The following is a 12,890-nucleotide window of genomic DNA, read 5'->3' on the forward strand; positions in this document are numbered from 1 at the left end:
TAGCTATGCGAGAAAGCAGGACAAAGTGTCAGAATGCTTTAGTTCCAAGACCTCATTCAGTGCTGGAATAATGACAGAACTCACTGGGGCTGAACAGCAAATGCTCGAGATACAGATCTAGTAATTCTCTTAAATAGAAAAAGAATGGGAAAAACAGATTTCTAGTTACAACATCTGAAGTTACAATTAACAGAACAGTACAGAGAAGTGTAAGGATCTCTTATTGAAATTCAAATTGGCAGCATACAGTTTCATGCATGCTTCCCATATGTATGAGTATCACAAAGTTTGGAGTTCCTCTATTAAGCATGTAAAAAATTAAGATACATAAAGATGATTATAAGTTAGTGAAAAGCTGCACGTCAATAAGGAATCATAACAACTTAATTACAAACCTGAGATTCTTCCAAGTATCTGCTATTTCTAATAATTAAATCACAGTCTATAGATGCTTAGTGAGTGATAAAATTATATTTAACTTGTAGAACAACAGACATCAGTTATTTCTAAATAAGAAATAAACAGTCTTACAGAAGAAAGCAAATAATTACAATCTAGTTGCACCTAGACGATAACTGCTAGATTTTGTGAAATGTGGAAACTGCCTCAGATGAACAGTTCTACTTTCATATCCAATACATTTTGAATACTCTTCAGTGTGCTGAACATTTCAAAACGAATGGGGAAGAAATAACTGAAAGTCTGTAGGTGAGGGTGTTCTCCTGAGAGCTGAATGTCTAAATCATCTTGACTGAGAGAGGAATTTACTAGTAAAGTCTTGAAAATTAATACAACTTGATTTTCCTTTGCCTTCCATATCTTGGCATCATAAAACTCCACCTCACCAGAGTGTAGAATTTTCTACCCTACTCGCGCAAGCGGAAGTTGTTCCAACTTCAGAAAAGCTTTCCAAGGTCTATTTTCCAAGCTACCTACCATCATATTTTCCTGAAGCTTCTAATAACAAAAGGAAAGAAGAAAACTAACTGTGTTCAATTTTTTTCCTGTTTATTTTTAGGCTGGCCGGTGCTGATTTTTATGCAGTAAGATTTACTAAGTATAGTCAATACCATTTTCATTACTCTACCTACAAGATAAATTCCAGGGAATATTCAATGCTGGCCAAAAGCAATGCTGCATGTGCTATTATAGCCAACAGTATTCAGCTAAGTAAATTGTCCTTTATTGCAGCTATTACTGGATTATGAAAATCTTATTACTAATTGATTATTAACTCAGAATAATGTAATATGTTTTCAGAGAATGCAAACAGCCACCAAACACAATGTTAAATCAATACTTACTTCTTACCTGTGTCATTCCTCATCTTCAAGTCCCACTACACCAAATACAAAAGGTTAAAAAACCCTCTTTCCAGCAGTAGATAGAGATGGAAGACTAAATAAATCAATATAAGAGTAAATAAAAAAGAACTGGAGAACAGAAGACTAATCATAATTTTAAAGTAGAACAGGTGAGAGAATCCAAACATTTACAGACATTTCTTCAGCCAGCCTCCACTCCTTCTCAATAGCAGGTTTTGCTCATCTAAGTCTGATTTTATGCCTTTAATTATTTTGTGTTGTTAAGATGTACTATAATATGCAGCGCATTACCCTGCAGTTTTCTTGTTCAATCCCTACATATTAAGGGAAATTTTTCTGGGAACGTTTATTTCTCTATCCTGAACATGGTTCTCATAAAATGATTCAGGTTACTTAAATGGTTGTAATTCCACCCAACCTAAATCACTTTTTGAACCATATTGGAGAGCAATTACATGTACATGCTGGTACAGTTTGTGGGCGGTAACCTCCACTGATGGCAGCACGGTATCAAGATGAGGGTTTGAACACAGTTTGGACTGAGTTTGAACACAGGCTACTCTAAATTTTGGTGTGAAATTAAAAAGCCCCACAGATAAGGATAAAAAAAGACCTACCAGAGACTACACAGCCTTGTATGCAGATACATACACTATTTCAGGAGAGTTCTGCAAAGCTTAGTTCCATAATTTTCAGGAAGTCCTTTGAGTTTATTGGCTGACATATACTATAAGGACCTCAGAGATTACATTTATTTTACAGAAGTATAACATTACCTCTAGTAACAAGCCTTCATTTAAACAGCTACCCAAGTCTTTCTGTATAAACAAAGGACTTTTGTTTTATTTTGAGGAGCCAGACTATTCTGATGTCTGAATAAATCATGTACCTTTTTTTCCACAATTTAAGTTCCACAAAGAATACTTATCCATTATGATTTGAAACTAACTTTAGAAATAAGAAAAGGGATAATTTTGTTTAGTTTATACCTGCAAATTACACATGATTTTACCAACATAAAGGAGGATGCATAGAAAAAAACATCCAGAACTAAAAGATGCACTGCCCAAAGTGCCAAAGATTCCAAATGAGAAAATGAAAATGAATTTGGGAAATTTCTACAGTTCCCATAGCTCCAAATATTCCAGAATTCAAAGATTCCCTTGGATTATCTGCTGGATCCACAGACCAGAATCTTTGCCTTTGTAAATTTTCAGGTTATTAAACACTGTTTTTGTATTTCCAAGTTAAGCAAGCACTAACTACTTGAAACTAGAAGCTCCCATTTTAGAAGAACAACAAATGCTTTTTTATTTGATTTGCTCAGGTTATGGACAGAAAAAGACATCCAATTAATAGTTTATAGCAGACAACCAAGGTCAATGCATCTATATTGATCATCTGATGTTTGCCCTGCTCTTTCGCCAAGCACAGAAAGAGTCTCTCAGTTAAGAAACAATGACAGTTTTTCTTTGACTTACAATGATTTCCAGTATTCATAAATTCAACTCTTTCCCTCCTCAGCAATTGCCAAACCACAGCTTTACACCACTTCCTTACTTCAAAGAAATACTTTGAAAATTAAGTTTAAAAGGGAATAATTCAATGTTTTCTAACCCACTTTACACATACCAGCATGAATAAAACAGGAGAATATGATACAACCAATATTGCTCCCAAATATATAAGTACAATAAATAAGTTTATAAATATCTTTTACACAGTCATTCAAATTTAAGTGCTTATAAATTAAAGCTGTGGGCTACCCTACCTACAACACAGCAGGGGTAAGGAGGTTTCTACCCTCATCTTGATACCGTGCTGCCATCAGTGGAGGTTACCGCCCACAAACTGTACCAGCATGTACATGTAATTGCTCTCCAATATGGTTCAAAAAGTGATTTAGGTTGGGTGGAATTACAACCATTTAAGTAACCTGAATCATTTTATGAGAACCATGTTCAGGAGAGGCTATAAAGGAATTCAATGTAGCAAATCTGAGAGAATGGCTCAGCAGTGAGCAGCTGAGGTCGTCTCTTCTTCATGTAACTGAGTCACTTTGTGACTTTAGTCCTTCAGGCAATAAATTGATTGCGAGGTAGAAGTGAACAGTCTGTAAAGTCATAGACACTATATATGTCCGAAGTAACTACACCCCAACTCTAAAATTACAATTGTTTATTTTAATAAATTCCCTTTCCTAAGAAATTCCTTTTCGTGCCCAAGGATAAAGGTGAACTGTTCTTATTTGAAAAGCTCCAAGTAAAAAAAGGACAGAAAAACAATGGACAAGGTTTTGCTGCCCAATGTACAAGCACAATGTGGGCTGATTCTAGTTAAGGTTGATTCAATTGTTAAAAATTACTAGAAGAGAATAAAGCTATCTACTTGAAATGAAGGATATCTGAATTCTTGGAAAGACTGAGTCTCTTAAGCTGAAATAAACTCCTTGCAAGTACAGCATCATATATGAAAATTAAGTCAGCTACTCCTGTTCAGTTTAAATTGATACTGAATATGTTTTGCCAAATTATATGCAAAGAGAGTAGGTTCACAAAGGTCAACTTTAGCCAAGGGAAATCTAACTCTCTAGGCTCCCCCAAGGATAATTTAGAACATCTATAGTTAGCCTCCAGCTTTGAATTGCTCTTACACTAATGAGCTAGAGAGGCACTGAATGGGTGAGAGCCTTGAAAAATTCACATTGTGTGCAGCAGCAGAAGAGCTCGAAGAGACTGCTATAACTTAGGGCAATCACTTTGCAAATGGGTCTGTTGCAGTGTGTGCAGACATCCAGACTAGATTTAATTTGGCTAACTTGGATGCCATTAACAAAGTTGCAACAACACAGATTTCAGCATGAAGAGAGAGGTACAACTGCAAAGTTCAATTTACGAACCTATCCAAGTGGTCTAACTAGACAAAGTGGTTAATCCTTACATCTGTCTGTAGATGACTGACAAGATAGACTTAGCTTCATGAGAACTCAGAGCAGGATCCTAAGCTAAGGTCTCTCCATTCATCGTAAATCCATAATACTAGTCCTGAAAAAACATACACAGATGTAAAAAGTCTCAGAGTTGTGCCCTTTAGACAGAAAAATGAAGTTGCAACGGTGTATTACTGCTGTAGGAACACAGCAAGCTGACTCAGCTGCCTCTATCAGTCTCACCAGCTGGTTAATCCTGTTAGATAAGCTCTCAAGTCTGTCTAAATTACTAAATGAAGTGAAATATAAGTGATGATGTGAGCCTCTCTAGCCACACAGAAATGATGTCAGGAAGGTCTTTACCATTCCTGGGTATGACTTGAAGTTTATACATCAAAAATTTGAATTGATTTTTCATTTTCTTAAGGATGCAAACAAGTGCAAAGTATGCAATTTAAGCTGTGGGAAATACTTCGGTTTCCTGTTTTGTTATTTCTGTTTCTCATGATGCCACAAAAAAGATAAAGAGGTACTCAGGCATCTTCTGAGTCAGTGTGTACTCCCTGCACTAAATACTGGAGTGGAGCTTGGAGGATCTACTCACAGGGAGATGGCTTAGGCTTGCTTAGCTAATGAGGGTGGATGGGATCGTATCATAAAGCAAGAGCGCTAAAGGCATATTCTTACAGGATTTAGTTTTACACCACTATAACATATGAGCATAGAGCTCACAACACTGGATTTTGAGCTAATACCATACTTCAGAAGTCAGGCTGTCGGCATAAATCACCACATACCAAGTACATCAAACCAACTGATGATCTTGACCACTAACTTTTGGTAGAATCCACTAGCATGGGGACATCTACACCATGTTAATGTTTTTTCCCATTTGTGAGTGGTCACTTCGCTGCCTTAGAAGCCTATATAGTCACGTAAATTCTTAGAGATGACACATAATTTCTGAAAGCTACACAAGACATGGGAGTGATACATACTCCATATTTTTAATTCCATATTTCACCTTTGTGTTCTTTTAATCTACAGACTTATGGGATACTGCAAAGACCTGCAATAATATTATGTTTGTAAGTTATTTAGGTAAGTAGCTCATGCTTTAATGCTTAAATAAAAGAACAAATAATGACAAATGGAGGTTATTTAATAAAACAATATGGTTTACACAACAAATTCTGAATGTTTTATTCTAAGTTCATGCCTATTTGGAAGATCAAAAGTAACAATCATAGTGCTTTAGAACTATCTTTCAGCAGACACGACAGTTTTAGTGTACAGTATTTTACAAGCACTCACAGCTGGAAGAAAAAAAAAAAAATCCATATTTTAGCACTACTCAACAATAGAATTCTTCCAGTCTATCTTTTTGTGAAATTCAATAAAATAGCAATTCTGCAAAACATATTACACCCTAGAACTTTATTTAACAGAAAGGTATTTTAAAGCCTTAAGTCAAGTAATAACCTTATACTTAATATAAAAAGCCTTTTTCCTGCCTTTGAGGATCACCCAAATAGAAGGAAAGCCTGCTTATTACTATTTAGCAGGTTTGCCCTGAACTGCAAATTGAGTTGAAAGAACACAAAAACCCCCAAGCAAACAGTCTGAACCTATGTAACATCATTTCCCGAAAATCTATAATGATACAGTGTTTTACTATCATGGAACTTGTCAAAACATTGGGGTCATGCTAACAATGACACGAAAGATAAACATTTAAAAAACCATTCAATATCACAGACAAACAACTTAAGGTAGATGCCCATATCACATAGGAGAGCATCCACTCTACCTACCTTAAAGTCGAGTCAAAGGTGGTCACCCAGTTTCTCTTCAGTAGTCCACGAAGACAAACAGCCATTTCTAAAGGCAATGTGCTTCACATAGCTTAAAAAGGGACTGACCACTTCCTAGAGGTTTTTTACTGACTAAAAGGAAGCCTAAGCAATTTGCTTAGATTAGACATTTTTACAGCTATAGCAGATAAGTCACATCCACAGTGTTTACAGTAGAAGGTGGAAAATCTCGGGTTGTTTGAAAACCCTGGTCTAAAAAATATCTTCCCAGGGACTGTACAACTTCACAAAGTAGCTCCATCAATTGGCCAATTCAAACCCAACTCCACACTTGGGTAAACATTAAAAACTACTCCTCTTTTAAATGTAAGTTTGCTGTGACTGGCCCTTTAGCCTTAGGAACTGTGACTGCATATGCTAATAATTTTAGTGTGAGAAATTGCCTTCGTTTCAATTTTCATTCTGTACTGTCAAGAGGGGACAGTAACATAAACCTTTGCATATTATCAGGAAAATGCCTTTCCCCACGCCCACTCCAAAAAAAACCCCAAAACCCACAATAAAGTTTAAAAGCGTAATCTCAGTCTGGCACCTTATCTAATCTGTTTAAGTCAAGTATATATGAAGAGCTACAGTTATGAAACTGCTGTTACTTTCCTAAATAAATGAACAGGAGCCACATAATTCAGTGTGGAACTTAAAAGGCCATTGTCCCAGATCTATTTGGCATTTCTCACATTTTATTGACAAGGACATCGGCCAGCGGAAGAATGATGGTGAAGATACCTTGCCTTACAACAAAATGGCACAAGCCAAATGGGATCAAATCCACAGAATTCTGGAATGGTGCTAATGGGCTTAAAGAACATTGCCTAACAAATCAAAAAATCTACAGGCTCAGAGAGAATGGAATAGTAAGTGCTGAATGAAGGCCAGTGTAGCCAAAATATCCCACTGAATGTTTCAGAAAATTAAGCATGGCATTTAGCATTAACAGCACTGAAGCAATCACTGAAGTTTTATTCAGATAATACATGGCACCTAAATTGGACAAGTTCTGATTTTCTTCCTGGTAGCATTTGTTTATACCTAATTGAACCATTCATTCTTTTTTTCCTCTCCTATCAGCAAAGACCATTTGTCATTAAGATGAAATTCCTGTCCAAAAAAAACCCAACAGACAACCTTCCTTCTCCCAAAACCCACTTTTTTCCTGACCTTTACAGAGGTAGCTTGAATGAAGGAGATGAAGTAATTGCAAACCTTTCAGAAAAGAATAATAGAAACGTTAACAGCAATCTAGTTTATTCATACAAGTCCTTCCTCTAATTGTTCTCCAGCATGGCCTTGGATTATATCCAACTGAAAGCTGAATTAAATACATACATTATTAGCATCACTACATTACAGTGTGGAAAAGATGTGCAGTTTCTGCCTTACATCCAAAACTAATGCAAACCAATTAGCATCTTTTAATTATGGTTGGTCAAACCTGAACACACCCGAGTAAGTGTCACGATTCAATTTTGTCCCCTTCTCACTCCATTGAAGTTCATTTAAATTTCTAAAAGATTATTCTTCCCCATAGTCTATTTTTTATGCCTAAGCAAAGTTTAAAGAAAACCCCACAACCCGGAAACCCACGGAAGCCCCTGACTATTTACAAGACAAAGTAATCATTAACACACCAAGTGGTCTTTCTGGCTACTTTTTGTTGAGCTTTGGGGGAAGGATTAGATTCAATGAGGTAACTAAACAAGTGCAAGCCCTTAACATAGATACGCTGCAGCAGAAGCTATGCTTACCCTAGTCACACACAGAAGCAAGCTGTACTGGACTTGGTGATTGATTTGTTGGGGATTTTTTTTGTGCTGTGTCAGAACAACATTATGGTTTGATGCTAATTACTAGTTGATGTGCAAATTAGGACCCTAGATCATCGCAAATCACTACACAAGATCCTGTTCTTCCGTACCTATGCGCACTGTTCAGAAGGCAATTTTATTTATACTGGTGCAGAGCAGCACAGGATCCAGAAGAGAGTTTTCAACAAAGCAAGAACAGAACTGGAAGCTTTTTGTTAACCTGTCTTTTCAAAATTAAAAATGTCATGGGGACAGCTATAACTCCTTCGTACTACAGGAAAGTACATATTGATATTGGAGAACAATCACAGAAATATATTCCTATCTCTCTAGAATAAGAGATCTGGAAATTCCTAGAAGTCTCTATATTTTTTTATAAAAAAAGTAAATTTAAATATGTATCTGGTAACTAGTTACATAATAGGAATAAGCAAAACAAGAATCAGACTCAATTCTTACTCATTACACAAAAGATCAGTGACTTCGCCTAACTGTGGTGCTGAATAAAATTAACTGAGACAAATTGGTCAAGGGTATTACAGAAAATATTAAGATGATTGTAAAATCTGTGTTCTGACTAAATTACTACATAATCTTGTAAATTTCTGTTCTGTTTTCTAAATTATTAAAGAAATTAACCTCGTCTCCTCATTTAGCCTATCTTTCAGGCCTCAGAGTGACACTATTAATAAACCAGGGACAGAATGAGATTTATGGTCCAGTATACGGATCCAAATGGATTTGTTTTAACAATCAGGTCTGCTGAAAAGTAACCAAAATTATTAATCTCTAACATTTAGTGATGCAAGCTACATGCCTTGTATCCAGAGGCAATACAGCCCTAAAAACCCTAGGGAACGGTGACAAGAGCAGCATGTCAAGGCACCTGCATTCTTCTGTCAGTCATGACTGTCTGCATTACAAAAAAAGCTTTTACACCTCCGTATACTTTCTAAATTGTCAAACGTTGCCCTGTGAATATTTTATTTAAAATATTTTACTATAAATGTGTCACTTAATGAAGTTAAACATCATGCTCAGGAACAGGTAGAGAGGTTCTTTTTACATCATTGTAGGGACCAGCAGTTACTTTCATAGGATATAATTCAAATACATATTTATGTTTTCTCCCTGTTGGAAGGAATTAAGGACAATCATACTATCATAGGTCAGTCCATGTTTTCATGATACGCTGCCTGCATTGCACCAAGTATCAACTACTAATCTGATGCAGTCATACCTGTGGCTTGACAGAATCCAAACCCTGCAGAACCATCATTAGAAATGGAGGTTTGATTTTGCAAGGTTCTTGAATGCCATCAAACAGCACATGCTGGAAAATCAGGTGATCAGGCCCAGTCAGTGTGGGTTTATGAAATGCAGGTCCTGCCTGACCAACCTGATCTCCTTCTATGACCAGGTGACCCACTTAGTGGACGAGGGAAAGGCTGTGGATATAGTCTACCTAGACTTTAGTAAAGCCTTTGACACCATTTCCCACAACATTCTCCTGGAGAAACTGACTGCTCATGGCTTGGATGGGCACACTCTCCACTGGGCAAAAAACTGGCTGGATGGCCAGGCCCAAAGAGTTCTGGGGAATGGATTTAAGTCCAGTTGGTGGCCCATCACAAGTGGTGTTCCCCAGGGTTCAGTATTGGGGCCAGTACTGTTTGATATCTTTATCAATGATCTGGACAAGGGGATCGAGTCCACCCTCAGTAAGTTTGCAGACGACACCAAGCTGGGCGGGAGTGTTGATCTGCTCGAGGGTAGGAAGGCTCTGCAGAGGGATCTGGACAGGCTGGATCATTGAACCGAGGCCAATTGTATGTGGTTCAACAAGGCCAAGTGCCAGGTCCTGCACTTGGGTCACAACAACCCCATGCAACGCTACAGGCTTGGGGATGAGTGGCTGGAAAGCTGCCCTGCAGAAAAGGACCTGGGGGTGTTGGTTGACAGCCGGCTGAACACGAGCCAGCAGTGTGCCCAGGTGGCCAAGAAGGCCAACGGCATCCTGGCCTGTGTCAGAAATAATATGGCCCCAGCAGAAGTAGGGAGGTGATCGTGCTCCTGTGCTCGGCTCTGGTGAGGCCGCACCTCGAATCCTGTGTTCACTTTTGGGCCCCTCACTACAAGGAGGACATTGAGGTGCTGGAGCATGTCCAGAGAAGGGCGACGAAGCTGGTGAGGGGTCTGGAGCACAAGTCTTATGAGGAGCAGCTGAGGGAACTGGGGTTGTTCAGTCTGGAGAAGAGGAGGCTGAGGGGAGACCTTATCACTCTCTACAACTACCTGAAAGGAGGGTGTAGCAAGGTAGGTGTCAGTCTCTTTTCCCAAGTAACAAGTGATAGGATGAGAGGAAATGGCCTCAAGTTGCATCAGGGGAGGTTTAGATTGGATATTAGGAAAAATTTCTTCACTGAAAGGGTTGTCAGCCTCTGGAACAGGCTGCCCAGGGAAGTGGTTGAGTCACCATCCCTGGAGGTGTTTAAAAGACGTGTAGATGTGGTCCTTAGGGACATGGTTTAGTGGTGGACTTGGCAGTGTCAGTTTTACGGTTGGACTCAATGATCTTAAAGGTCTTTTCCAACCTAAATGATTCTATGATTCTATGAAAAATGCTAAATGCCCAAGTAACAGGAAAAATATATATCAAAGCTAAATCTGCTTTCACCTCATGACAACCCCTGTAGAAAACTTGGGCAGATTTATGCAGTACTTTAATTGTTACACCTCTCCGAGCTTTATGAGCAGATTTTGTTTTCCCTAGTTACTTGGCTTTCTAGCTGAAACTTATAGTGGACCCAGTAGACTAACAGAGACTCAGATGCCACAAAATAGACTACCACAGCTTTGTTTCATGGGCTAACATTCCTCTCCTATTCATCACATATGAGACCACATCTGGAGCATGCATCTGGAGTCCTGTTTTGAGCTCCCCAGCACAAGACAAACTGGAGTGAGTCCAGCACAGGGCCACCACAATGTTCAGGGGCCTGGAGCACAGGACATACAAATATAGACCAAGAGTGCTGGGTTTCTCCAGTGTTCAGAAAATAATTATTATGGAGGCAATCTTAATGCTGTTTTCAGCTATCTAAAAGCAGGTTGCAGAGTGGATGAATACTTATTTTAGAGGTGCAAAGTTAAAATGAAAGGTGAGAACAAACACAATTAAACTAATGATACTCTGATTAGATATTAGGAAAAAACTTTCAATGGTGAAACAGATCTCCCAGAGATGTCATGCAACCTCCATCCCTGGAGATACTAAACCCACAGCTCTGCATGACCCTAAGCAACCTAATATAAATTTGAAGTTTGATCTAACTTCAAAGTTGGCTCTGCTTTAAGCAAGGGGTGAGATCAACTGCATCCCAAGGGTTCTTCCAGCCCAGTTATTCCCTAATTCTAGTCTATTTAAATGCTTTGATTTGTTAAAAATATTACAGTCATTTAGTGGATTTACTTTTTATACACACATAGATCTTATTATTTGTGAAGCTTTATGTTACGCAAAAACACATACACGCAGGAAAAAAAAATCTCAACAAGGCAATCCCCAAACCCTACCCCCCTTCATAGAAACTTCGTGGGAGATCTGTTTTTTCTTCTTTCACTGTGGCTTTTAAGTAATATAAAAGCCAAGGAGATCATGGTGACCATTACATGCCTGAATAATCTAGTGAAACAACACTGCAAATATTTGTTTGTATCTTGTTGGTTGTCTTCCTGTGTTTTAAATTGTCACACTGTTTTTCAGACATCTCTGAAAGAAGCCCAGTAGTTAACTATTGATTCTTCTAAGACTGTTTCTTGTCAGGCTTAAGGCATTTCTCTGCAAGTACCCTCTGTACCAGGATTACTGACTTTGGCATTGAGTTACACTGTTCGCATTTGTCATGATTTTATCCCTGCCTAGAAAAACTCTTCTCATTAGAAGTGCTATGTTAAAAACTAAAACTTCCTGGTCTCAGTCAGATGACATCTCTGACATCTAAAAAAAAAACAACCCTATTTTCTCCTGATAAATTCCACTCCTGATCCCAGGAAAGATCATTTACGGCTAGGTAACAGACACAGCACCTTTCATCCTAGAGCACTGGCTAGAATGCTAAACAAAGTTTTCCTCTACTAGCATTCAACGATCCCATCTGATTTTGAAAATGTAAGAAAGGTCAGAGCATGGTGGTTTGTATTTCTCACATACAAGTTCGAGGATTGCCCCACCTTCTAGACAGAACATGGTTTCTCGTTAACACTGCACAGTCTATATGAACTGCAAAAGTTATCTTTTTAGTCAAAGACAGTAAAAAAATAGTAAGGCAGTGAACAGAATTTCCAGACCTGTCTCCTGCAACCAAACAACACATTGACAAACTACGGAGTTTGAAGTATGCTCATCAAATATTGCAGACATGTAATTCCCCGTCTAGAAAAGTCAGAGTCAGCAACAGAAGCTATTTGGAACAAAGAGAAAGAAGAAAGCATTCTGATTAGGAGTTATATATAAACAGGAATGGTCAAAGGGAGGAGGAGTTATGTATAATGGGATCAGGGTGGTACAATCAAAGACTGAGAATAGATACTTCAGCAAATAAAAGTGAAATCAAGAGATTTCTACACAATATAAAGAAAAAGTAGCCAGGCATTGCCATCTGATCCTGAAAGTCCTGCTTCAGCCCATATAAGACCAGAAAAATCAAATTTACTTTTGCAAATAATTCTGATATTGAAAATGCTGATTTTATTTCAAAATCAGAACTGCTGCAGACTAGAAACATCAACATTCTCTATTTTTATCTCTAAATACCTCACCAAATGCATGGCACATTACTTAATGTCAAAAAAAACTTTCAAAAGATACCACAATCACATTTTGGTGATGTTAAAAAAAAAAATTCTGCAATTTTGCTGACTACAAGGAATCCACATGGGAAATATATCTTAATTT

The sequence above is a fragment of the Gavia stellata genome, chromosome 14 (assembly GCF_030936135.1).
Source record: "Gavia stellata isolate bGavSte3 chromosome 14, bGavSte3.hap2, whole genome shotgun sequence".
Lineage (NCBI taxonomy): Eukaryota > Metazoa > Chordata > Aves > Gaviiformes > Gaviidae > Gavia > Gavia stellata.